At 47.3% G+C, this 27,900-nt stretch overlaps 1 long non-coding RNA gene across 2 annotated transcripts in view; it reads right to left on the bottom strand.

Annotated features, from left to right (window-relative positions):
- Positions 1–383: 383 nt before the first annotated feature.
- The window catches only part of LOC122930302, a 31,615-nt gene continuing 4,098 nt past the window's right edge, over positions 384–27,900 (bottom strand). The window contains exons 1-5 of one of the 2 annotated variants that reach the window (XR_006388117.1): positions 25,788–25,850; positions 13,181–13,397; positions 3,307–3,370; positions 2,379–2,443; positions 384–507 (exon numbers count right to left, since the gene is read on the bottom strand). This is a non-coding gene — a long non-coding RNA (uncharacterized LOC122930302). Of the gene's footprint in view, positions 508–2,378; positions 2,444–3,306; positions 3,371–13,180; positions 13,398–25,787; positions 25,851–27,900 lie in introns of those variants that run through there. The other variant, XR_006388116.1, reaches the window with a different exon arrangement.

The raw sequence follows: 27,900 nt of genomic DNA on the forward strand, positions 1-27,900 counted from the left end.
ATAAGGTGTATGTGATATAAAGTCTGCATCTGATAGATTTCCAGCAGGTTAAGTGTTGCTTTAAAAAATGAAGTAATTAGTGCATTTGGGATTCAGACATCCAGGTTTCCCTGGAGCATATGCACCAAAACTAAGGTGTCTATTAGAGAGCAATTCAAAGGGCCGCCAATGTCCATAAGGGAGAATTTGTGCATCAGCCTCTCCTGACCATTTCATCACAAAGGAAGGTCAGAATCAGTTACTTGTGGTCCGTCTACTCTGCATGCCATACCAGATCCATGCTCAAAGGTAACATGTCAACATGCTCGGTCCCTATACCGCATGTATTGTACCATAATACCGTAAGTATTGAACAGTATCACAAGTTCATAGAAAAATAAAGAGGAGGAGATAATCTCCAGAACATGAAGATCCAAGGGAGAGCTGTACGAGCTGCAATCCTGATCCAAAATAGCATTAATCCCTCAGTCTGGAATTCTTCATTCATGTTGGAGAGTTACCTCGTGCCTGTGAAGATAAAATATAATTAGAATCAAAGAAACACTTTCTCTAAAATTCAACAATAAACTTCTATATATACTGTGAGGCAGTGAAAGACCTCATGGTTGTTAAGGGAGATATATGGCAGGATTTTCTGTGTCTTCCCCACAATCACCAGGTCTGAAGCAAGACCAGGTGCAGTAATCACCTGGGATCAAAAGTATCCTCAAAGTAAGAGGCTGGGAGATAGCCCGGAGACTTGGAAGCAGAGGCCTGGGATGGCTCTGTGAGTGTGGTCTCAGCTGGGCTACGCTGAGGAACCACGAGGCTGGGAGATAGCCTGGAGTTGGGGGACGAAGCGACACCTGGGAGGGTCGCAGGGCCATAGTCAGGTGGACTACTGAGCCTTAATCCCCCACAAGAGACATTGGACTTAAGACAGTGTGTGAACTGTGCTCTGTACAGCCAGGAGGCTGATGAACAATGGGCTGGGAAAGCCGCACCTGAGACAGTGTGTGAACTGTGCTCTGCATGTGAGTCAGGGAATATGTTATGTATTAGGTAGTGCCTAGACGGGCAGGTGGTTGTTTTGTTTGCTGTGTTTATGCTGGTGTGCCACAATAAAGCACTATTTGGACATTAAAGCCTTTGTCTGGAAGGAAATCTGTGCTTGAAAACCCGAGAGAAGACGATCCCTTACAATATCTATGTAATCCTAATATTCCAAGCTCATCCTGATGATATACAGTATATTACCAGTTAACGGTGTGGACATACCTTTTCAGTCCTCGTTTTTTTTTTGTCTTTTTTTTTTCTCTACATTGTAGATTCATGTTGAAAACACATATGGAATTGAATAGAAAACTAAAAGGGGGTTGAATCATAATGTTTTTTTCCATAAAAAAAGTCACAAGGGCTTTTTTTAATGACTTTTTAAAATATTGTCGCAGGGGTGTTTTTCTACAGTGTTCAACACTGGGGGGGGGGGGGGGGGGGGGGGCAGGACATCAGCCCCGACAAATTTACTAGCATAAACGCCTGGAACAGGACTGCCGGAGATGCATCTAATTTAGGACCCTCACAATTGAAACTTAGATTGGGGACGGTGTGATTCTAATGTCTGTAAAGCACTGCGGAATATGACTTCAATAGAGAATAAATTTAAAAAAGTTCTGCCTCTGGGTACTAATAATCTAGATGCAACATATGTCATAGGACAGTGATGTGAACCTATTAGAGACAGAGCGTCCAAACTGCAACCCAAAAACCACTTATTTATTGCAAAGTCACAACACAACACTTTAACCTGATTACTGAAAATACCGGCCAAGTTGATCTGTGGGGGCGAGGCTTAACACAAACCCCAGCATAATGAATGCCCCCATTTGTGCCCCAGAATTGCACTTGGAAATTGCTCTTATTGGATGTTCCTGAAGTTACACTTTGCACTTAGTAAAAAAGACTGTTGTACATTTACTTCTGGCCTCATTCTTCAACACTACATTTCCACTGCACTGATCCCCAGGGAGCAACGGCCTGAGGGATTGCACTGTGACAGACCATTGATCAGGGCCACTATCACTCCCATCCTCTGCACCGGCTCCTCAGGGGCTCGCTGCATATGCGCCAGGCTGCATTTTAGTCTCAGTCTTGCCCTGACATTGCCTTTATATTGTAACACTAGTCTTTTGGCTGAGGTCCTTGAATGGTCAGATATGATGCTTTGATCTCATCCATATTTGTTCAGCCAGGTATATCACAGGTAGATTCCCCTCCTGTCCCTTAGCTGCTATCATACTATTACATATGAAAACCTAGAATCTAGAAGACATATCTGCAATGTTATTCAATGTACAGGGCTACTAGCCAGTACTGTGTAGTAACTAATGATGACCTACCTTTATATAGGTGAGGTATGGCTTCAGAGAGTCCCCTGGCAGCAGGCGGCTGATCATAAGGATTTCTGGAAAAAAGTATACATTGTGTAAGATAATATCTGCATGTTCTGATGCTATTATCCTGATGTCTTCTTCTAGTCCCGAGCATTTTCATAAGTGGACACCGGACTGCATGAGATTGGTGTGCGACCTGCAGGAGGACATAGTGCAGCCTGGAGTCTACTGACAGCCCATAATGTGTTGTGATTAGTGTTGAGCGAATCGAATCAGAAGTGGGCTTCAAATTTCAGGAAAAATTAGATTTGTCATGAAGCCGACTTTCCTCCCGGTTCGTGGTAACAAATCAATTTTCACTAAAATGGTGGTAAAAAAAAAAACATGCCTCATCTCATCCATTTGCCATCACAGCCATCTTGATTGTAAAAACCATGCAAAATCATGCCTGGCCAGCGTGATGACATCCTGATGTCACCTCTTGAGATTTCACGTGTTGTTTTCAATCAAGATGGCCGTGACGGCTTTCCACACAAGCAAATGGATAAGGTGATTTTTTTTAATATTTTTTTTTACCTCTTATTAACCCCTGAAAGGCCTAAATTTTAGCCTCAGATGCCGCGATCGGTAATGAATGCGGCATCTAAAGGGGTTCAATGACAGGGAACAGTGCGATCGCTGATTCCTGTGATTCCGCCCCCAACGTACAAAGAAATGCGCTTTGTGAAGAAGTAAATCATCACAAATCAAATTTCTTTGTGAAATTCAGTGAAGCAGCCAAATCAAAGTTGTGATATTCAGGTCCCGGACAGGTAAGACATTGGGTAATTTGACTTCCCTACAGCCTTGTGTGTGATATCAGTCTCTATCAGAGCCTTTAGGATGACATTAGGGGACACAATTTCTATACGTTGGTATTTACTATGACACTTACATATATAGGGTGGAGCATCGAGCATGTCAGCCGTCACTGGTGCCACATTCAGATGTTCCAATGTCTGTAAAAGACAGGATATTGTATTTCATTGAAAATATTATAATATTTATAATTAATAGTAATAATAATATATTTACTTTCAAAGATTGGATTTTCTGTTACAGGACAAGTCAGAAATGGCGCACATGTTATAATACCAGTGTAAACCCAGGAAATTCACTATCATGGCGGAGAGGTTGCAGTCACACACAGGCCCTGGTGTCTGAGAGAGCCCAAAAGTGCCCATGCCATGAAAAACTGCTGCACTATTATGGTGTATGATAGATGCAGGGCTCTGGTATATATTTTGCATCATGGCCTTAGAATTGAAGGGATTATGATGCTTTTACTAAGTGATGGACTATCTTCAGGATAGGTCACCACTACTTGATCGGCAGTGGTCTGATGCCCCAAACTTCTGCCAATTCGTTGTTTGGTTGTAGCTCTGGTGCTGGAAGTTGGCAGAAGAAATATACCGCTCTGTCAACTGTAGGGTGGAGGGTGCTCCCATTGAAGTCAATGGAAATAGTGCTACAGTGACCAGCTCTGTCCACTACAAAGCTGAATGGCAGGGGTGTGGGGTGTCAGACCGCCATCAATCAGCTAGTGATAGCCTATACAGAGGAAAGACCATCGCTTAGTAAAAGGTGGACAACCCTCAGGACCAGGTGATTTTCAGTTTTTTCTTTTTTTTACTCCCAGCTTTCCCAAAGCCATAACTTTTTAACTTTTCCATTTGCATAGCCGTATGAGAGCTTGACTTTTGAAGGAAAAGTTGTGCTTTCTAATGGCACAATTTACAGTTGTAGTGGGAAGCGGGATAAAAATTCCAAATGGGGCGGGATTATAAAAAAAAATTGTTGCAGTATGTGTGAGGTCTTATTGTTTGCAGGGCAGGTGAGGTGACTAAAAAACTACGAATTCTGCCTTTTTTTCAGTTTCACCATAAATATTTTTACATTTTAATAGTGCAGGCGATTTTGCATGAGACAATGCTCATGAAATTATTATTTTTAATTTATTTTTGTTATGCATTTATTTAGCTCTACTATATTATTCCTCAGCGCTTTACAGACATTATCACCCGCTGTCCCTAATGCGACTCACAATCTAAGGTCCCTATCAGTATGTCTTTGGAGTGTGGGAGGAAACCGGAGAACCCGGGGGAAACCACACAAAGAAGGGGAGAACATACAAACTCCTTGCAGATATTGACCCCATCGCTGCAAGGCACCAGTTCCAACCACTGAGCCACCGTGCTGCCCATCCTTTATGTATTTTAATTTTAATTTTGGGGATGGGGGTGTTGTGAATTTTGATATATTTTTTTATATTGATTTTTTTAATATTTGCAAAAATGTTTTTTTTTATTTTTTTTACTTTTTAACAGTTCCCCTAGGGAACCTTAACAAGCAATCATTGGATTGCTTCTCTCATAGACTTCATTAGCACTGGACTCTATGGAGATTACACTATGGGGGTCATTTATTATCCAGAAATATGCCTATATTGGGTGTATTTCTGGCACAGATTGTGGCGCAAAAGTTACTTGAACTGCAATCTGCAACTTTTTCCTGCTCAGGTGATGTCTAAAAAAGTGGGCGTTATGTGGAAGGGGTGGGCCAGCAGGCCTGTCTCATTCATCATTTTCTATGCCTGTTTTAGGCATAGAAAATGGTCTAAATGCAGGCTCTCCATAGGAATAAATGTGTGGCAGCCTAGTATCACTTAGCAATACGGAGGTTGTCGCACGCACACTCGGACTTCCCCGATCCTTACTGGAGGGAGCTGGTGCATGGCCAGGAGTTGCGTGCTCATGGTTTTTGACCTCCCAGATGATCATATCAGACCACGGCATCTAAGGGGTTAAGTGTACGCGTTCGGTGTTATTGTCGATCACATACAGTACAAACCAAAAGTTTGGACACATCTTCTCATTCAAAGAGTTTTCTTTATTTTCATGACTATGAAAATTGTAGATTCACACTGAAGGCATCAAAACTATGAATTAACACATGTGGAATTATATACATAACAAAAAAGTGTGAAACAACTGAAAATATGTCATATTCTAGGTTCTTCAAAGTAGCCACCTTTTGCTTTGATTACTGCTTTGCACACTCTTGGCATTCTCTTGATGAGCTTCAAGAGGTAGTCACCTGAAATGGTCTTCCAACAGTCTTGAAGGAGTTCCCAGAGATGCTTAGCACTTGTTGGCCCTTTTGCCTTCACTCTGCGGTCCAGCTCACCCCAAACCATCTCGATTGGGTTCAGGTCCGGTGACTGTGGAGGCCAGGTCATCTGGCGCAGCACCCCATCACTCTCCTTCATGGTCAAATAGCCCTTACACAGCCTGGAGGTGTGTTTGGGGTCATTGTCCTGTTGAAAAATAAATGATGGTCCAACTAAACGCAAACCAGATGGAATAGCATGCCGCTGCAAGATGCTGTGGTAGCCATGCTGGTTCAGTATGCCTTCAATTTTGAATAAATCCCCAACAGTGTCACCAGCAAAGCACCCCCACACCATCACACCTCCTCCTCCATGCTTCACGGTGGGAACCAGGCATGTAGAGTCCATCCGTTCACCTTTTCTGCGTCGCACAAAGACACAGTGGTTGGAACCAAAGATCTCAATTTAGACTCATCAGACCAAAGCACAGATTTCCACTGGTCTAATGTCCATTTCTTGTGTTCTTTAGCCCAAACAAGTCTCTTCTGCTTGTTGCCTGTGCTTAGCAGTGGTTTCCAAGCAGATATTCTACTATGAAGGCCTGATTCACACAGTCTCCTCTTAACAGTTGTTCTAGAGATGTGTCTGCTGCTAGAACTCTGTGTGGCATTGACCTGGTCTCTAATCTGAGCTGCTGTTAACCTGCGATTTCTGAGGCTGGTAACTCAGATGAACTTATCCTCCGCAGCAGAGGTTACTCTTGGTCTTCCTTTCCTGGGGCGGTCCACATGTGAGCCAGTTTCTTTGTAGCGCTTGATGGTTTTTGTGACTGGACTTGGGGACCCTTTTAAAGTTTTCCCAATTTTTCGCACTGACTGACCTTCATTTCTTAAAGTAATGATGGCCACTCGTTTTTCTTTACTTGGCTGCTTTCTTCTTGCCATAATACAAATTCTAACAGTCTATTCAGTAGGACTATCAGCTGTGTATCCACCTGACTTCTCCACAACGCAACTGATGGTCCCAACCCCATTTATAAGGCAAGAAATCCCACTTATTAAACCTGACAGGGCACACCTGTGAAGTGAAAACCATTTCAGGTGACTACCTCTTGAAGCTCATCAAGAGAATGCCAAAAATGTGCAAAGCAGTAATCAAAGCAAAAGGTGGCTACTTTGAAGAACCTAGAATATGACATATTCCCTTATGTCCTACCAGCAGCACAGATGGGGTTAACTGCCCCCCGTGGACTGGTAGGACCGGCGGAATTTTTAATGAGCCCAAAGATTAAACCAATAAAAGAACTCCAGCTCCCTTAAAGGGAGGGGTTCATCCCCCAGGCCCACCGTGTTTTTTTCTGTCCTTTGGACAGGTGGACTGGCGAGTCTTTCTCCCTGGTTTATCTTTTAGACAGGGAGTTTGGGACGTTAGCGTGCTGACCTGAGAAGGTCTCCTTTAGTCCCTTATCTGAGATGCGCTTATATTTGCGCCCCATTGCAGCTGTGGTTTTTCCATGCTCACATGTCCTCCCTCCGTCATCTCCCCTGCGATAGCCGGCAGCGCTCCACTGATAAGTTTTGCCTGGGCGCCGCCATGACCGGAAGTGACGCGGCCCTAGCCGCGGCGTCACTTCCGGTTTCCTCGGCCGTTTTTTTCTTTCGCAGGGGGGAATAGGTGGATGTGTGGGGACACTCTCACATAGGCTTAGGCCTTTCTTTCCCCTTTTTTACCAAGGGAAGGTTGTTTGTATAGCTGTTTTAAGGGGGAGGTTTAGCCCTGGACTTCACCACTTCCCTGGGCGGAGCTACTCTATTTAAGCTCCCTGATTCCCTCAGTCGGTCTCTGGTTGCGCTGCTTTAACAAGCTAGCTCCAGAGTCTCCTGTCATTTGTGAGACATTGCCTTCAGACCGGTCTTTTTTGCTTTCAGCTATCTTTGTTCTCTCCTCTGGTTCGTGCTAAAATCTGGAGGGTTTTTCTTTATTTCCATTTTTATGATGTTTTAAATTCCTCTCCTTTTGTTCCCTTGTAGCTATGGCCTCTCCTGCAGAGCCCGATCAGCCACGGAAATCAGCCACCAAGAGGAGACACCTGGCTTGCTATGACTGCAATACGCCTCTTGAGGACAGCTGCCCATTTTCTAGATGCAACAGCTGTCGTTCCGCCACTGCTACAGAGCCTTCAATGCAGGATATGTACCAGTGGGCTAAGACTTATGTCGACGACTCCATTAAAGGGGTCGTAAGTCTCCTTAACAAGAGACTACCCGTTCCCTCCCAAACACCTATGGAGGTGCCCGCCCCCACCGATAGGCCCATGCCCCTTTCTGTGGGGTCATCTTCCTCGGATGAGGAAGAAGCGACTTCTGGCTTCTTTCCACCGGAAAAGACCCAGAAGCTTCTAAGGTCCATCAGGTCAGGGGACCATGATGTTGACGTAGGGGAGTCTTCCGATCCCGCCTGCCGGACCCAGCGGGTCTTTAGGGCAGATGAGACCCTTCTCTCTGTGATGCGCACAGAGTGGAAAAAGCCAGAAAAAGGCCCAGTGCTTACCAGGAAGTTTAAACTAATGTTTCCTATGGCTATACCCTTAGTGGAATCATGGGGTTCCATTCCTAAGGTGGACATGGCGATTGCCAAGTTGTCCAGGCACACTCTGGTCCCTGCAGACGATGGGTCTAGCCTGCAGGACCCTCTAGATAGGAGGGCAGAGTGCACCCTCAGAAGAGGTTACTCGGCGGCCGCAGCATCGGCCTCGACTTCTATTGCTGCCACAGAGGTCTCCTCCTTCCTCAGAACCAAGCTGAACCAGATCCAGACGGATGTTGACCAGAGTGTCTCTCGTGATGATATTCTCGCTGCCTTTAAGTCCGTCAACTTAGCCATGGATTTTCTCTGTGACACAGCCCAACTCCAATTAAAGTTGGCGGCTAAGACTATGGCTTTAGTGTCTGCCGCCAGGAGACCTCTGTGGCTCAAACCTTGGAATGCGGATAACGCGTCCAAATATAACCTCTGTGGGCTCCCCTTTGAACCGAGCCGTCTATTCGGATCTGAGCTAGACACCATCATGGAGGGTCTATCAGACAAAAACGGGAAGAGCCTTCCCCAACAGCCCTTTCGAGGCAGGGGAAGACAAGCCCGCGGAGGCCGACCAGGACAGCAGGGACGTAAGGATTGGGGGGGGGGGCCGCCTAGAATGTTTTCTAGGCGTTCCCGCAAACCCACCAGGGAGGCAAAGCCCTCCTGACTATGGGCCTCTCAGAGGCTCTTGGATAAACCCTGCTATCCCTGCCGTTACGCCTCTGGATTTTCCCGTACCCCTCCCCCACCTCTCTGTGGGGGGGCGTCTTCTCTTCTTCAGTCACGTATGGGCCCAGGAAATCCGGGACCCCTGGGTCCAAAACATAGTAGCCGTCGGCTATCTAATAGACCTTATTTCTCCCCCCCCCCCAGGAAAATTCATTGCCACACACAGTTTTTTGCCAACCAGGCAAAGGGTCTTGGAAGCCTATATCCAAGACTACCTTTCCAAGGGAGCCCTGGAGGAGGTACCGGCAGGGGAGAAGGGTCTAGGGATTTATTCTCCAGTATTCCTGGTACCCAAAAAGACGGGAGATCTTCGGATGATTATAGATTTGAGATTTCTCAATCGTTTCATAAGGAGGACCAGGTTCTGCATGGAAACCATAAGGTCAGTCAGCCACCTCCTCAACCCTGGGGATGTGATGGCTACTCTGGACCTCAAAGACGCTTACCTCCACATCCCGATCCATCCTTCCTCCCGGAAGTTTCTCAGGATCGCGGTCCAGATATCAGGAGTGTGCAAACATTTCCAGTTTGCCGCCCTTCCCTTCGGAATCTCGTCTGCCCCCCTGATCTTCACCAAAGTGGTAGTATCGGTTGTGGCAGTATTGAGACTCCAAGGTCTGACCATTGTCCCTTACCTGGACGACTGGCTTCTTCTAGCCCCTTCAGTCCCTCTACTTTCCCACCAACTTCATGTCGCAATTTCCTTTCTGCTCCGCCTAGGCTGGATGGTCAACTGGTCGAAGTCGAACGTGAGCCCTTCGACTTCTATCCATTATCTGGGATTCATAATCGACTCTCTGCAGATGTCCCTCCAGTTGACACCAGAAAGAAGAATGCGGATTCAGGACCTAGCAAGGTTCCTTTACGTACCACGACGAGTCTCCATACGGACCCTCATGAAGATGGTGGGGCTCATGTCAGCGGCTGCGGATGCAGTCCCTTGGGCTTTATGGCACCTCCAACCCCTTCAATCGGAGGTCTTAAGCAAATGGAACGGCAGCCCCAAGGGGCTAGATTCCCTGTGCTCCCTATCCAACCAATCCCGGAATTCCCTCAGATGGTGGTTCCATCTACCAGAAGGGAAGTCTATGACCCAACCAGCTTGGCTCATATTGACCACGGACGCGTCCCTTGTAGGCTGGGGCGCTCATCTAGACGGGTCCCCAGTTCGGGGATCCTGGTCTCCTCAGGAGCGGCATCTTTCTTCAAACCTCCGCGAGATGCGTGCTATCCGGCTAGCCCTCCTTCACTTCGCCCCTCGGATTCGGGGCAAAGCAGTGAAAGTTCAGTCAGACAATATGACTGCCGTGCTTTATATAAACAAGCAGGGAGGCACAAGATCCGTACCCCTTCTTTTAGAGATTGGGGTAATTCTTCGGTGGGCAGAGCTGAACCTATCCCATCTATCCGCCACTCACATCAGAGGCTCCCTCAATGTCATCGCGGACCGCCTAAGTCGCGGCCTACCGACCATGGAATGGTCATTACATCCGGAGATCTTCAAACAATTAGTCCTTAAGGTGGGGGATGCCAGAGGTGGATCTCATGGCAACCAAGTTCAACGCCAAGGTACAGAGGTTCGGTTCCCTTTACAGGGAGGACAACCCCCTGGCGATAGATGCTCTGACAATACCGTGGAGGTTCAGGCTGGCGTACATCTTCCCTCCCTTTTCCATGATCCCGAGGGTATTGATGAAAATCCGTCAGGATCAGGCCTCGGTAATAGCCATCATACCGTTTTGGCCCAGGAGATCCTGGTTTACCCAGCTCATTCAGATGAGTCGGGGACAATATTGGAGACTCCCCCCGGAGCAGACCCTGGTGTCGTGGGACACTCATCTCTGCCCAGATCTGCACAGATTCAACCTGACAGCCTGGAGGTTGACCAGTCCCTTCCCAGAGTAGAAGGGCTCTCTGAGTCGGTCCTGAGAACATTATCGCATTCCAGAGCAGAGTCTACCAGAAAGGCCTACTCCCGGATTATGAGGATCTTCACCTCTTGGTGTAGCTCCAACCAGGTGGCGTTTGCAGATCCGCCCCTCGCAGCGATCCTACAGTTCCTTCAGGATGGGATAGACAGAGGTCTCTCCCCTTCTACCCTGAAGGTCCAAGTGTTTGCCATCTCGGCCTGTCTTAACAGACCATATTCTCGGGACCCGCTCATCAAGCGCTTCCTTAAAGGAGCGGAAAGACTGAAGCCTACAATACTGAGACCCGTTCCTCAATGGGATTTGTCAGTTGTTCTTAGGGGGCTAGCATCTCCCCCCTTTGAACCCTTGGAGGAGGCAAGTTTTAAACTCTTAACACTTAAGATGGTTTTTCTTCTGGCCATAACTTCGGCCAAAAGAGTTTCGGAGCTTCAAGCTTTCTCCGCGTCATACCCTTATACCATGTTTCTACAAGATAGGGTCCTTCTGAAATTTCTACCTTACTTTAGACCTAAGGTTTCTACCTTTCAAAATATTAATCAAGTAGTCTCTCTTCCTGTATTGCTCTCTACCTCCTCCCCGGATGCTCCAGTCCGACATCCACTGGACATAGCTAGATGCCTTCAGATCTATGTGGATAGATCCAAAGAGTTCAGGATGGATGAAAATCTCTTTATCCTGTTTGCCGGTAAGTCAAAAGGCCGTAAAGCGTCTAAAACGACCATTAGTCGCTGGGTTTAGGAAGCCATTAGGGAAGCCTTCATTTCCCAAGCCTTAGATCCTCCGGAGTTTGTGAGGGCCCATTCTACAAGGGCCGTAGCTACCTCTGTGGCGGAAAGAAATCTTCTCCCCCTAGAGTTGATCTGCAAGGCAGCTTCCTGGAGCTCTGAGTCTACCTTCATCTCCCATTATAGGATCGATGCTAGGATATCTGAGTTCTCGGCTTTTGGGCAGACAGTCCTTACTTCTGCCGAGCATGAGGACCCTCCCTAGGGGATTCTTCTTGCTATCTCCCCATCTGTGCTGCTGGTAGGACGTAAGGGAATCGTTAATTTCTAACGATAATTTGTTTTCCCTTAGTCCTAACAGCAGCACACAAATTTCCCGCCCTAAAGTACTTTTTTTCTTGTGACATACACGGTGAGCTGGGGGATGAACCCCTCCCTTTAAGGGAGCTGGAGTTCTTTTATTGGTTTAATCTTTGGGCTCATTAAAAATTCCGCCGGTCCTACCAGTCCACGGGGGGCAGTTAACCCCATCTGTGCTGCTGTTAGGACTAAGGGAAAACAAATTATCGTTAGAAATTAACGATTTTCAGTTGTTTCACACTTTTTTGTTATGTATATAATTCCACATGTGTTAATTCATAGTTTTGATGCCTTCAGTGTGAATCTACAATTTTCATAGTCATGAAAATAAAGAAAACTCTTAGAATGAGAAGGTGTGTCCAAACTTTTGGTCTGTACTGTACATTAGTCTTGACTGTAATCTGTTTAAAACAGGAGGCACCCGTTGGCTATGGTGCCCTTTTTAAACCCCCCACTGCCGGCAAAACTTTACGTTAGAGCAGCAGGAAGGGGTTAAAGTCATGCCTCTGTATGACTATGACAGTATAAGCATATTACTGGGTGTAATAGCAGATAAGTTTAGGTGGCAGCTTAGTGATAAGCCTGGCAGCTGCGGGTCACCATGCCCTAGTGGTCAGCAGCATGGTCTCCCTTTCTATAATATTATAGGGGGGCAGCTTAGTGATAAGCCTGGCAGCTGGAGGTCACCATGCTCTAGTGGTCAGCAGCATGGTCTCCCTTTCTATATTATAGGGGGGCAGCTTAGTGATAAGCCTGGCAGCTCGAGGTCACCGTGCTCTAGTGGTCAGCAGCATGGTCTCCCTTTCTATAATATTATAGGGGGGCAGCTTAGTGATATGCCTGGCAGCTGGGGGTCACCGTGCTCTAGTGGTCAGCAGCATGGTCTCCCTTTCTATAATATTATAGGGGGGCAGCTTAGTGATATGCCTGGCAGCTGGGGGTCACCGTGCTCTAGTGGTCAGCAGAATGGTCTCCCTTTCTATAATATTATAGGGGGGCAGCTTAGTGATATGCCTGGCAGCTGGGGGTCACCGTGCTCTAGTGGTCAGCAGCATGGTCTCCCTTTCTATAATATTATAGGGGGGCAGCTTAGTGATATGCCTGGCAGCTGGGGGTCATCGTGCTCTAGTGGTCAGCAGCATGGCCACCTTTTCTATAATATTATAAGGTGGCAGCTTGACAATAGAGACACTTGTTATATTTTGATAGATTGATGTTTTTGAGAGTCAAAGTGAGAAGTGAGACCTCGGGTACCAGAAAGAATATTCAATAATGCTATAAGCAATCTGCCTGGAAAATGTGGGTGAGTGCAGAGATGGAGGAGATTGCACTGACCTTGGACTCTCCTACTTCATGCTGGTGTCTTCCTTCAGTTGCGGGTGAGGTGGAGAGCTCTTCTTATTCTTTTAGCAGCTCTCCTACACCCGGACCTGATCCCATTAAACAGATGCCGTAAAGGTCTGAATGACAATCTGCATTGGCAGGTCAGATCAATGGTTATGACGTCATACTGTGGTTCTGCTGGTGGCTTTTGCTCTTGGACAACCATAGCCTGTAATAAATAGCATGGTTATACAGTGTATCAGCATTATGGTCATATTGCAGTATACAGCATCTAGTCTCAGGCTGGTCTGGATATGCTGTAGCTTTATATATGTATGTATATTACTTCCTTTCATAGGGGACTAGATCAGGGTCTTGAATAAAAAACATGATTATGAGGTGGCCATCTTCCCTGAGCTGTTATAAAGGGCATCTGTCAGCAGTTTTGCACCTATGACACTGGCTGACCTGTTACATGTGCACTTGGCAGCTGAAGGCGTCTGTGTTGTGGACAATACTTATGGAAATTGTTGGTAAGCTGGGAAGGTAGGACATATGTGTAATGGCCATGTGAAGCCGTTTATTGCTGTATACTCCACACCTGGAGGATAGTCAGCCAGAAGTCACCACAGCCTGAGTGTGAGCAGAGTCTATACCTCACCCAGAGTCTGTTACTAGGAATACAGATAGAGCTGACTGTGATGTGCTTCAGGGGCGGACATGGCTCCTGTGCAGCCGGTTCAGCATGGGAGGGTCCTGTACTCGCCTCTCTCTTCCAGCCGACACCGAGCACAGCAGGATCGTTCAGTGCTCGGGAAGAAGGTCCTGCGCTGAGAGGACATGAGAACTCCAGTAGGAGATGAGCGCCATTGTGGAAGCGCTCATCTCCATATCTGTGCTGCGGCAGGCAGGGCTGCCATCAGAAATTTTGGGGCCCCTTACACAGCTCAAGGCCTGGGCCCCCCTCCTACCCCGCCCCTTTAGAATCCGTCCTGACTCCACCTCCCCTCCACCCCCAAGGACCTACCCCCAATTTCATAATTTTTTTACAACTACAAAGACAGTAAAAAGTGATAATCAGCGATTTCAGTAAGGAATTCATTTTTGACCAAATAATATGAAGCCTGCTACCACAACAAGGTAGACTCTTTTAAGCAGGACCCTCCACTAACACTAACTGCACTACCTGTTCTTATCTGCCCCAGCAATCTTCCCCTGGCACATTTAAAAAAAAAAACTAAAAAAGCACAAGGTTTACTGTTACAGTGTTATGGGGGGATCTGTGGATGACGTACTGTTATGGGGGGAATCTGTGGAGGACTTACTCTTATGGGGGGAATATGTGGATGACACACTGTTATGGGGGATCTGTGGATGACGCACTGTTATGGGGGAATCTGTGGATGACACACTGTTATGGGGGAATCTGTGGATGACACACTGTTATGGGGGAATCTGTGGATGACACACTGTTATGGGGGGAATCTGTGGATGACACAGTTATGGGGGATCTGTGGATGACGCACTGTTATGGGGGGGATCTGTGGATGACGCACTGTTATGGGGGATCTGTGGATGACGCACTGTTATGGGGGATCTGTGGATGACGCACTGTTATGGGGGATCTGTGGATGACGCACTGTTATGGGGAGATCTGTGGATGACACACTGTTATGGGGGAATCTGTGGATGACACTGTTATGGAGGATCTGTGGATGACACACTGTTATGGGGGATCTGTGGATGACACACTGTTATGGGGGAATATGTGGATGACACACTGTTATGGGGGAATCTGTGCATGACACACTGTTATGGGGGAATCTGTGGATGACGCACTGTTATGGGGGATCTGTGGATGACGCACAGTTATGGGGGAATCTGTGGATGACACTGTTATGGGGGATCTGTGGATGATACACTGTTATGGGGGAATCTGTGGATGACACTGTTATGGGGGAATCTGTGGATGACACACTGTTATGGGGGATGTGTGGATGACACACTGTTATGGGGGAATCTGTGGATGACGCACTGTTATGGGGGATCTGTGGATGACGCACTGTTATGGGGGATCTGTGGATGACGCACTGTTATGGGGGATCTGTGGATGACACACTGTTATGGGGGATCTGTGGATGACACACTGTTATGGGGGATCTGTGGATGATACACTGTTATGGGGGAATCTGTGGATGACACTGTTATGGGGGAATCTGTGGATGACACTGTTATGGGGGAATCTGTGGATGACACACTGTTATGGGGGATCTGTGGATGACGCACTGTTATGGGGGATCTGTGGATGACGCACTGTTATGGGGGATCTGTGGATGACACACTGTTATGGGGGATCTGTGGATGATACACTGTTATGGGGGAATCTGTGAATGACACTGTTATGGGGGAATCTGTGGATGACACTGTTATGGGGGAATCTGTGGATGACACACTGTTATGGGGGAATCTGTGGATGACACACTGTTATGGGGGGATCTGTGGATGACGCACTGTTATGGGGGATCTGTGGATGACGCACTGTTATGGGGAATCTGTGGATGACGCACTGTTATGGGGGATCTGTGGATGACGCACTGTTATGGGGGATCTGTGGATGACACACTGTTATGGGGGATCTGTGGATGATACACTGTTATGGGGGAATCTGTGGATGACACTGTTATGGGGGAATCTGTGGATGACACTGTTATGGGGGAATCTGTGGATGACGCACTGTTATGGGGGATCTGTGGATGACCCACTGTTATGGGGGATCTGTGGATGACACACTGTTATGGGGGATCTGTGGATGATACACTGTTATGGGGGAATCTGTGGATGACACTGTTATGGGGGAATCTGTGGATGACACTGTTATGGGGGAATCTGTGGATGACACACTGTTATGGGGGGATCTGTGGATGACGCACTGTTATGGGGGATCTGTGGATGACGCACTGTTATGGGGAATCTGTGGATGACGCACTGTTATGGGGGATCTGTGGATGACACTGTTATGGGGGATCTGTGGATGACGCACTGTTATGGGGGATCTGTGGATGACGCACTGTTATGGGGGATCTGTGGATGACGCACTGTTATGGGGGATCTGTGGATGATACACTGTTATGGGGGAATCTGTGGATGACACTGTTATGGGGGAATCTGTGGATGACACTGTTATGGGGGATCTGTGGATGACACACTGTTATGGGGGATCTGTGGATGACGCACTGTTATGGGGGATCTGTGGATGACACTGTTATGGTGGATCTGTGGATGACACTGTTATGGGGGATCTGTGGATGACACTGTTATGGGGGATCTGTGGATGACACTGTTATGGGGGAATCTGTGGATGACACTGTTATGGGGGAATCTGTGGATGACACAGTAAGGGTCCATTCACACGTCCGTTGTTTCTTTCCTGATCTGTTCAGTTTTTTCAGGAACAGATCTGGACCAGATCTGGACCCATTCATTTTCAATGGGTCCTGAAAAAAATCTGACATTGTGCTGTCTGTTTTTTTTCAGGACCCATTGAAAATAAATGGGTCCAGATCTGGTCCAGATCTGTTCCTGAAAAAACGGAACAGATCAGGAAAGAAAAAACGGACGTGTGAATGGACCCTTATGGGGGATCTGTGGATGACACAATGTTATGGGGAGATCTGTGGATGACGCACTGTTATGGGGGATCTGTGGATGACGCACTGTTATGGGGAGATCTGTGGATGACGCACTGTTATGGGGGAATCTGTGGATGACACACTGTTATGGGGGATCTGTGGATGACACATTGTTATGGGGGATCTGTGGGTGACACTCAACCACTCTCAAACCCAACTGGTCAAACCTGTTAAATGGATCCCAAACACAATATGCACAATAACACCCCCCACCCCCTCCAACACTTAATTAACCCCTTCATGGCCTAAACATTTTTTTCAAAGCTGAACACAAAGCTAAATAGGGCTGGGTGGGCTGGCAAGGGAGGGGTTAATAACAAAGATGGAGGATCATGGCCCTGTGGGATAATCCAGAAAACAGGTTTGCATTTTACCCCTGAGCAAAGACCACACAACAAGTTGGACATGCAGTACTTTTAGTCCGGCGGCCTTTTGCCATGCACTGCCGTGCTGGGCCGGAGCTCCACCACCGTCCCCATTATAGTCAATGGAGACGGAGTGGTGGTCCGGCGAAATAACGGCAGGACGGATCCGACAGGGTGAACAACCTGTCGGATCCGTCCTGCCGCTAGTGTGAAAGTAGCCTTACAATCTCATGGCTTCTGAGCAACAGATCCCGTGGTCTTCAGTCATCTGTCACTTCTCCTGTCCCTTAATCTCATCACTGCTGCAGCCTGGTCATCAGCCTCAGTCCGTGGGTCTTCCTTGTTTTTTGGAGGATCCACGGACATGAAAAATGAAAAAAAAATCTAAGTCAAGTTTGCCTTTGAAATGATAGGAAAAAACGGACACGGATCACGGACACGGATCACGGACACGGATGACACTCTTGTGTGCATCCGTGATTTTTCACGGACCCATTGACTTGAATGGGTCCGTGAACCGTTGGCCGTGAAAAAAATAGGACAGGTCATATTTTTTTCACGGCCAGGAAACACGGATCACGGATGCGGCTGCCAAACGGTGCATTTTCCGATTTTTCCACGGACCCATTGAAAGTCAATGGGTCCGTGAAAAAAAACGGAAAACGGCACATCGGCCACGGATGCACACAACGGTCGTGTGCATGAGGCCTAAGTCTGATCTTTAGATTATTTTAAAGGGTTTCTACCACATCGTTTTGACAAATTTAGCTGTCAGACATTAGCGATCCGCTAGTGTCTGCTCTACCAAACAATGCTATTATGATAGCTTTTTGTGCAGCCGTTTCCATAAAAAACAAACTTTTATTGATATGCTAATGAGCCTCTAGGTGCTATGGGGGCGTCTTTTCAGCACCTAGAGGCTCGGTCTACCTTCACAAAATGCCGCCCAGCGCGTCCCTCCAGCACGCCCATCTCCTCTGGAATGCGATCCTACCTCTGAGTCAGCGGACGAATTCTCGCGCCTGCGCCGTGCGCGTCTGTCTTCGGCGCAGTAAATGTCTGACCGCTGCCTGCACAGACATCTCGGTCATCGGCGCAGGCGCAGTGAATGTCTGACCGCTCCCTGCACAGACATCTCCACTGCGCCTGCGCCGATGACCGAGATGTCTGTGCAGGCAGCGGTCAGACATTCACTGCGCCTGCGCCGAAGACAGATGCACCGAAGACAGAGGTAGGATCACATTCCAGAGGGGATGGGCGGGCTGGAGGGACACGCTGGGCGGCATTTTGTGAAGGTTGACTGAGCCTCTAGGTGCTGAAAAGACGCCCCCATAGCACCTAGAGGCTCATTAGCATATCAATAAATGTTCGTTTTTTATGGAAACGGCTGCACAAAAAGCTATTATAATAGCATTGTTTGGTAGAGCAGACACTAGCGGATCGCTAGTGTCTGACAGCTAATTATGTCAAAACGATGTGGTAGAAACCCTTTAACCTGTGACTCATTCGATTCTTTCTTAGACTCCCTGTACAGTGTGTGACTCAGAGCTGCTAGTGCTTGCCTTGCCTCAGCTCTGATTGGTTGGTGGGCGGGGAGGGGAGGGGCTGGCAGAAGCAGCTTCCACTCTAGGATCAGATTACACTCCTCCCGAGTCCCTCCCCTCCCTGCTGCCAGCGGCTCTGCTATTGTGTGCTGTGACTCACTGACTCAGCTCTGATTGGTTGGTGGGAGGGGAGGGGCTGGCAGAAGCAGCTTCCACTCTAGGATCAGATTACACGCCTCCCGAGTCCCTCCCCTCCCTGCTGCCAGCGGCTCTGCTATTGTGTGCTGTGACTCACTGACTCAGCTCTGATTGGTTGGTGGGCGGGGAGGGGAGTGACTGGCAGAAGCAGCTTCCACTCTAGGATCAGATTACACTCCTCCCGAGTCCCTCCCTGCTGCCAGCGGCTCTGCTATTGTGTGCTGTGTGACTCACTGACTCAGACTGAGCGGCTTCACACAGATCGGTTCAGTGAACTGAATCGATTCAAATGAATGATTCGTTCATGAACTGGACATCACTAGCAAGGAATGATCAATTGCCCCCCTCTAGCGATGCAATAAAGTTCAACTCAAGTCACTGACAAATGAGATGGGGTAAAAAAAAAAAAAAAAATTTTTATTTTTTTTTACATTAGAACTGGCCGGGCCCCCCCCAGGGTCTGGGCCCCTTACTGGGGTATCGGCTGTACCCCCCTGATGGCGGCCCTGGCGGCAGGAGAGGGAGAGGTGTGTCCCTCCCCTGTTCTTCTGATAGGCCGCAGGCACTAATGCCTGCAGCCTATCAGAGGCCGACGTCATCATCGCGCTGCCTGAGCCGGGCAGCACACAGCAGGGATACGGGCCGGAAGAGGCTGCATCGCATCGCTGCTGGTAAGTATAGGTGTAGTTTTTTTATTTTTATTTTTTTTATTTTTTTTTGAGGGGGGGGAGCTGGCACTATGGGGGCACTAAAAAAGGGGAGAACTGCACTATGGGGGGCACTATAAAAGGGGAGAACTGCACTATGGGGGGCACTATAAAAGGGGAGAACTGCACTATGGGGGGCACTATAAAAGGGGAGAACTGCACTATGGGGGGCACTATAAAAGGGGAGAACTGCACTATGGGGGCACAAAAAAAGGGGAGAACTGCACTATGGGGGGCACAAAAAAAGGGGAGAACTGCACTATGGGGGGCACTATAAAAGGGGAGAACTGCACTATGGGGGGCACTAAAGGGGAGAACTGCACTATGGGGGCACTAAAGGGGAGAACTGCACTATGGGGGCACTAAAGGGGAGAACTGCACTATGGGGGCACTAAAGGGGAGAACAGCACTATGGGGGCACTAAAGGGGAGAACGGCACTATGGGGGGCAGTAAAGGGGAGAACGGCACTATGGGGGGCACTGAAGGGGAGAATGGCACTATGGGGGCACTAAAGGGGAGAACGGCACTATGGGGGCATTATTTGGGGGGGGCACCATGGGGGAGAGGAGCACTATGGGGGCTCTAAAGGGGCTTTTTTTTTTACACATTATGGGGGGCACTATAGGGGAGAATGGCACTATGGGGCATCTGGTGGCACTATAGGGGCATTATTTGGGGGCACTAAGGGGAAGTGGGGGCTCTAAAGGGTTCTTTATTCTTATTGGCACATTATGGGGGCATTATTGCATCTGGTGGCACTAAGGGGGCATTTTTTTTACTGGCACATTATGGTAGGCACTATGGGGGAAAGGAGCACTATTGGGGCATATGGTGGCACTTAGAAGGGGCATTTTTTACTGGCATATTATGGGCGACACTATGGGGAAGGGGAGAGGAGCACTATGAGGGCATTTACTGGGGCACTATATAGGGGTATTTTATACTGGCATACATTATGGGGACATTAGCTCAACAGCGGGTACTAAGCGGGGATACAATAATTTATGGGGGACATTATCTTTATACTATTAGTGTCTGGGCGCAGTTATTATTTATTTTTTTAAACTCGTTTTATTGAAACAAGAGTAACAAGGCACTTCAGTGGTACAATTGCATAGAGGATACCAAAACATAGTACAGATCTGGTCACACGGAAAGACAGTGATTATACATACACAATTAATCAAATGAAGAGAGGGCACAGCATTTCAGGGCTTACACAGCAGAGATACCATAGATCGAGTAAGGCAAAACAGAAAAAGAGAAAATAAATTTTCTTAAAATCGATCCTATCCAGGTCCAACAGAGACTGCAGACCTCATTGAGGTTGTTAAGTGTGAGTCACACCACAAACCCCACACTTTCTGGAACTTATCTGGACACTGTCTATTAACAAATATCACTTTCTCAAAGGGAATCACCTGGTTAACCAATCTTTTCCATATCCCCAAAGTCGGGAAATCATCCGCCATCCATTTGAGGGCAATAACCTTACGGGCCAAGAACAGGGATTCACTCAAGAATATTTTGTTATAATGAGTCCAGCCATCATTGTCTAGGATACCCAGCAGACACACCTTGGGGCATAGCGGAACGGGACCTAGGCCCAGAGATGAAAGCACTCCCAGTACTGCCTGCCAATATGACTTAATGTGAATGCAGTCCCACATCATATGCCAGAAATCCGCGTTAGTATGAGAGCATCTCAAACAGTTGGAATGGGGAAGTCTCCCCATCCTATGCAATCTAGTGGGGGTCAAGTAGCTGCGGTGTAACATAAATAACTGGATCAACCTATTATTGATTGAGGGAGATACCCTAGTTACCGCCTCTAACGCCTCCGACCAATCCTCCGCCGAGAGAAGCGGGATATTCCCCTTCCACCGCGCCTCAGCGAGTATAGGTTGCGCGGACATGTGATTCTCTAGGAGATGGGTGTAGAGCACAGATACTACGCCCCGGGGTCCCTGAGACTTAATAACTCCTATGAGGGGGTAAGAAGAGATGGCCCTGTTTCTATCTCTAAATTGTTCTTGCAGAGCATGCCTAATCTGCAGATATTTAAAGAATTGGGTGCGTGCCAAACCATATTGCTCCTGGATTTGGGAGAATGAACGTAGGACGCCTCCACTGTACAAATCCCGCAAAGCTATAACACCGGCCTCTGCCCAAGCATGCGTACCCACAATCCCTTGCAGATGGGGAAATAAAGAGTTATCCCACAAAGGTGCGCAGTTATTTTTTTAGAGCACTGTGTGCCAATAATTGTTGAAGGGGGCACTATCTGTGTGGTAGCAGTATTTCCAGGGGGGCTGTTTCTGCAGTATAGTATTGGGGGCACAGTGGGCACAGTATTGGGGCACTATCTGTGTGGTAGCAGTATTTCCAGGGGGGCTGTTTCTGCAGTATAGTATTGGGGGCACAGATGGCTCAGTATTGGGGCACTATCTGTGTGGTAGCAGTATTTCCAGGGGGACTGTTTCTGCAGTATAGTATTGGGGGCACAGCGGGCACTATCTGTGTGGTAGTAGTATTTCCAGGGGGACTGTTTCAGCAGTATAGTATTGGGGGCACAGTGGGCACAGTATTGGGGGTGGCAGGAAAGGGGGTTCAGAAGATGTGAAGATGATGGAAATGTGGGAAACTAATGTCTGTTTGTTAATCTCTGCAGAGACGGGAGATGGCTGAAAAATCATCATGGCGGTCTGGTCTGAGTGGAGAAGATGAGGAAAGAGAACGTCTACAACAAAGGGGACATCACTGGATGTAAGAGGTATGGGGCGCTATGTAGGAGAGGAGATGCTCCGGCTCCTCCCCCTGCCATTTGCAGAAGGAGGATTCAGAGCTGGGTGAGGACAGCCAAAGGGGGCAGCAGGCAGATGGTGGGGGGAACCACAGGCCTTGAGCAGGATCGGGGGAGGGAGGAGAGCGGAGGAGCTTCCTGGCTGCAGCCGGCTGTCTATTGTATGATGTGAAGCAGGCAGTGCAGCCAGGACAGACCTCCCCCTCTCTCCGTATGATGTGTAGAGACAGGCCGCAACTATAGAATGTCAGCTGTACAGTGTTTGTTGGGAGTGGCCTATCATATGTAGGAGGGGCTTTTAGAATCGCCAAGTAAAAGAATCAGCGCAACACGCTACACCCCCCGTCCCTGCAGTTTTAAATATAAAGGGGGCTTTGAAAAATTGAATTAGCACAGCGCACTACACATGCCACATTTTTTTGCCTTTCGGACCCCCCCTAGACAAAATTCCTGGATGCTCCCCTGGCTGTACTCACCCCTCTTCTCTGGTCTCCTCCGGGCCGCTCTGCACTGTCCTATGAACATCTTCAGCGCTCACTATGACCTGACATTGTACTCAGCCAGGTGACAGTGCAGCGCGGGCTGGAGGAGGCCAGTGAGCAGGGACTGTAGGAGAGACCGCTGGACATGGATAGCATCCGATATGGCGGTCTGAGCATCTGATATGGGGGTCTGAGCATCCGATATGGGGGTCTGAGGATCTGATATGGGGGGTCTGAGGATCTGATATGGGGGTCTGAGCATCTGATATGGGGGTCTAAGCATCTGATATGGGGGTCTGAGCATCTGATATGGGGGTCTAAGCATCTGATATGGGGGTCTAAGCATCTGATATGGGGGTCTGAGCATCTGATATGGGGGTCTGAGCATCTGATATGGCGATTTGATTTGAGGATCTGATTTGAGGTATGATATGGGGGTCTGAAGGGAAAGGGGGTGTGTTTTTTTATTGTCGGACATTAATGGGAGTATTTTTGTACTGGTGCACATTATAAGGGGGCATTGTTCTATGTTCTAATGGGGCCCCCTAGTGTTTAATCTGTATAGTAATGTACACATCCACTATTGAGCTGGATAAGCATGGTTGCACATTCTCAGTTCAATCCTTCATTTGTCACAATCAATATCTAGTGTTAGAATCTGTAAAAGTTACAAGCAGAGAACTGCAGCAAAAAGGACACACCTAAAAATGACACGTTCCTTAAAGGACACACCCACTGATCTATGTCTCAGAAAGAGAGCTGTAGCAGAAAAAGAAAAACGTGAGCTTCCAGCTTGAAATAAATCTAACAGAGCAAGTAAAGCAAAGATTGATGAGACATTAAACCTCAGGGCTGATAAAGAAAAGAGCACCATGAGTTTTTTTTAATGGCAGATTTTTGTGTACTGCTTTTCTTGTACCATGTCACATTTGAAGAGACCCTGAGGTACCCCGAAAATTTGACCCCATTTTGAAAGGTACACCCCTGAAGGAATGTACCGAAGGGTGTAGTGAGTGCTTTGACCCCACCGACGTTTCATAGCATTTAGAAACACTTGACTGTTAAAATGAAAAATTTTATTTTTTCCAATAAAATGCTGCTTTAGCCCCAGATTTTTCACTTTCAGAAGGGGTAACAGTAGCAAAAAATACCCTACACTTTGTCATGAAATTGCTATTGAATACAGCAACACCCAATATATGGTCATAAAATGCTGTACGGGCACACCACAAGGCTCAGAAGGGAAAGAGCACCTTGTGCTTTTGGAAAGCAGATTTTGCTGGAATGGTTTTTGGGTGCATGTTGCATTTGAAGAGACCCCTGAGGCACCCCGATAGTAGAAACCCCTCAAAAATGACCCCATTTTGGAAACAACATCCCCAATGGAATTTTCAAGGGGTGTAGTGAGCACTTTTACCCAACAAGCGTTTAACAGAATTTAGACATATTTGGCTGTGAACAATAAATATTACATTTTTTACAAGAAAATGTTACTTTAGGCCCAGATTTTCCATTATATAAAGGGGTAAAAGGAGAAAGGTGCGCTCTAAAGTAAGCTGCAGTCTACTGTGCTTTCTTACATAGTTAAAAATGTACATTATCACCACTTACTGCCCAAAATTAGGCTAAAAGGTCTCTGTCAAGTGAATAAAGGCCAGTATGTGAACATAGACTTGTCAGTTTTGTACATACCTCATGGATGTCATTCAGGTCATGTGTTGGTGATGGTGGTAATGCCCTCAATTCATTCCCCTATAGTGAACAAGAGTAAACAATCATGAATTATAATTGTAATTGTTAAAGTGACGGCCTGTGGCCACTGCTGCTTCACCCACCGGTCCCGTGTTTTGGCTTCCAGGAGGTTTGGACTCCCCCCTGACTAGTCTTGTGCTGGCTGGCCTGGACTCTCCTTCTGTGGCCATAGTGTGGTCACACACTCCCCTTTAGCTCTTCAAAGGCCAGCATGCACTCACCCTAATCTGCTCCAGTCTATGCTTGCTACCTAAGGGAACTTAAGGCATCTTCCCCTGTGGCAGTGTGCCTGAGCAACGGGTTCAATAGCTTGTTACTAAATTCCTGAAAAGGTGTGCTGTCGCTGTTGTCTGCATGTGTACTGACCTCTGCCTGTTTATATCAATCTGACCCTCTACTGCCTGACCTGATCCATGCCTTACTTCTGTATTGATCCTTCTCTGCATACAATGATCTCTGACCATTTACCATTAAGCACATACTCTGACTGCCCTGACCTTGGCCTGTCCTTGACTATGATCTTGCCTGACCACTAAGGGCTCTGCACCGATGTGTCTGACCCCCCTGGAACAGCTGTCAATCACACAGAGACTATTACAGAAGGTAGCGTGTCAATCAGCTGTTTAAAGAGGAGGTGTTGCTCCATTTGAGCGCAACTACTTCATTACTCAGTGCATTGTTTCCCTTGCAACAGCAGAGCAGTGTAATTACAAGTACTCACTTTATTCAAGTGAATGTATTGTGTACTTGTAACCGTACTGCGTCTCCGAGACTTCCAAGACGACGGGCGATGTAATGAAGAAGAAGTAGTGTTTGCATGGAGCACCGCCACCTCTTCAAACAGATGATGGGCTGGGATGCCTGGTGTAGGGCCCCCGCCAATCAGATATTGATGACCTACTGTATCCTGAGGATAGATCATCAATATAAAACCTCTGCACACCCCTTTAAATGGGAAATAACTTGGAGCTAACTTATATGACATTCGAAAAACATGGCTGCTTTTTCTAGAAGCAGTACAGTAGGTAACTATAACATTTTGTAGAAGTCTTCACAACTGAATATCTATAGAAAATACCTCAGCATATTCCTCCATGCTGCTCTCACTTGATGTGGACATCAGAGGTGAAGACCTCGTCATATCGTCCTATAGTGAACACAGAGGAGAAGAGGCAAAAATCAGAAAACACTCCTGTAATTTGTCCCATGTGACACATGAACATTAAGGAGAGCTGGTGTAGAAGAGATGTTATAGAGAGGGCAGTACATACAATACCGGGATCCTGCTAAACCATTAAACATATAACACCCACCCGAACGCACACATACTGTGTTGCCTATAACCGCTATAGGCTTCAACCCAGGAGCTTTTTTCCACCATCTGGGAGAAAACCAAAGGGCAAAGCCGCCAGAATTTGGATTCATCATCCGCCATTGGTTGGTTCCTTGCGCCGAGGGATGCTCCTTCTCTTCATTTTATAGGCCTCAGGCCTAGTAGGGTAAAAGCCCGACGCAGGCACGCGCGATGATGTCATCGCGTGCCTGTGCCGGGGTGCAGGGCTTTGATGTACGCACACCTGCCTTACTATCACGGACACAGGTAAGTATTTGATTTTAGTTATCTTTTTTGTGTGTGTGTCAACTTTGGGGGGGCAGAGGAGGTTATATTAATGCAGGGACAGTGGGGGGCAAATGATTACATGCGGGAAAATTACTTAATGAGGCAGTGTGGAGGAAAATTACTTAATGGGGGCAGTGTGGAGGAAAATTACTTAATGGGGTCAGTGTGGAGGAAAATTACTTAATGGGGCAGTGTGTGGGCAAATTACTCAATGGGGTCAGTGTGGTGGTAACTTACTTAATGGGGGGCAGTGTGGTGGCAAATTACATAATGGGGGGCTGTGTGAGGGAAATTTCATTGATGGGGCAGTGTGGGGGCAAATTTCTTAATGGGGCAGTGTAGGGGGAAACTTACTTTGTGGCTGCAGTCTGGGGGCAAATTACTTTGTGGGGGCAGTGTGTGGTCAAACTACTTTATGGCAGGCAGTGTGGGGGCAAACTACCGCATGGGGGCAGTGTGGGGGAAATTGCTATATGGGGCAGTGTGGGGGAAATTACTTTATGGGCAGTGTGTGGGAAATTACTATGTGGGGGCAAATTAATATTTGGGGGCAGTCTGGGGACAAATTACTTTGTAGGGGCAAACTACTACATGGGGGGCAGTGTGGGGGCAAACTACTACATGGGGGGGCAGTCTGAGGGCAAATTACTTTGTGGGGACAGTGTGAGGGAAATTACTATATGGTGGCAGTGTAGGGGAAAATACTATATGGGGCAGTGTAGGAGAAATTACTATATGGGGGAAGTGTGGGGAAAATTACTATATGGGGCAATGTGGGGGAGATTACTATATGGGGCAGTGTAATTGGGTAATTCAGCACACGGTCCTTGTTAGGTGAGCTCCGGTCCTCTTGTCACTCCCTTCTTGGCAAACACGACCTTGGTGCCTACCACGCCAGGTCTTTATAATTGGTCTGTTGTTTACCTTTATCTTAATTGTTTAACATATTAAAATGGTGTTCACTATGACCGGCATTTCATGTTCTGCTAATTCTATAGGGAATTATTTCTTACATTTGTACTTGGGAGATTTCAGTTTAGTAAAGAAAAAAAAAAAAAGTGGAAGCAGATTCTTATAGTCTGTTCTTGGAGGATATGAAATCTATAGAACACTTCGGGTGGGAACATTACTTGGAAGAAGAGAGTTGTGGGGCTACCATCTAAGAACATAAGTAGGGTTTTTCCTCAGTTAGTAGGATCACCTATTCTATTAGTAAGGCCACGTTCACAGTTACGTTTGGAATCTGGTAGACTGATCCATCTGACGATCAGGCTACCGGAGCTCACAGTATCTGGCATTGTCAGATACGACTGTATACTGCCAGATGTCCGTGATTTTGTCTGGTCGATTCATGGCATATACTGTATGCTAAAAAGTGTCCGAATCTCTGATGGATCCCATTATAGTCAATGAAGATCCAGCGATACACAGTCATATCCGGAAATGCCGGGTACGGTGAGCTCCGGTAGCTTTATAACGGATTCCAAACACAACTGGGAATGGGGCCTAATATTATTATTTTTCAAACAGAATAAAGATAACAAAATCTATAACATTTATACATAAGGGT

This window comes from Bufo gargarizans, chromosome 3, assembly GCF_014858855.1.
Source record: "Bufo gargarizans isolate SCDJY-AF-19 chromosome 3, ASM1485885v1, whole genome shotgun sequence".
Taxonomy (NCBI): Eukaryota; Metazoa; Chordata; class Amphibia; order Anura; family Bufonidae; genus Bufo; species Bufo gargarizans.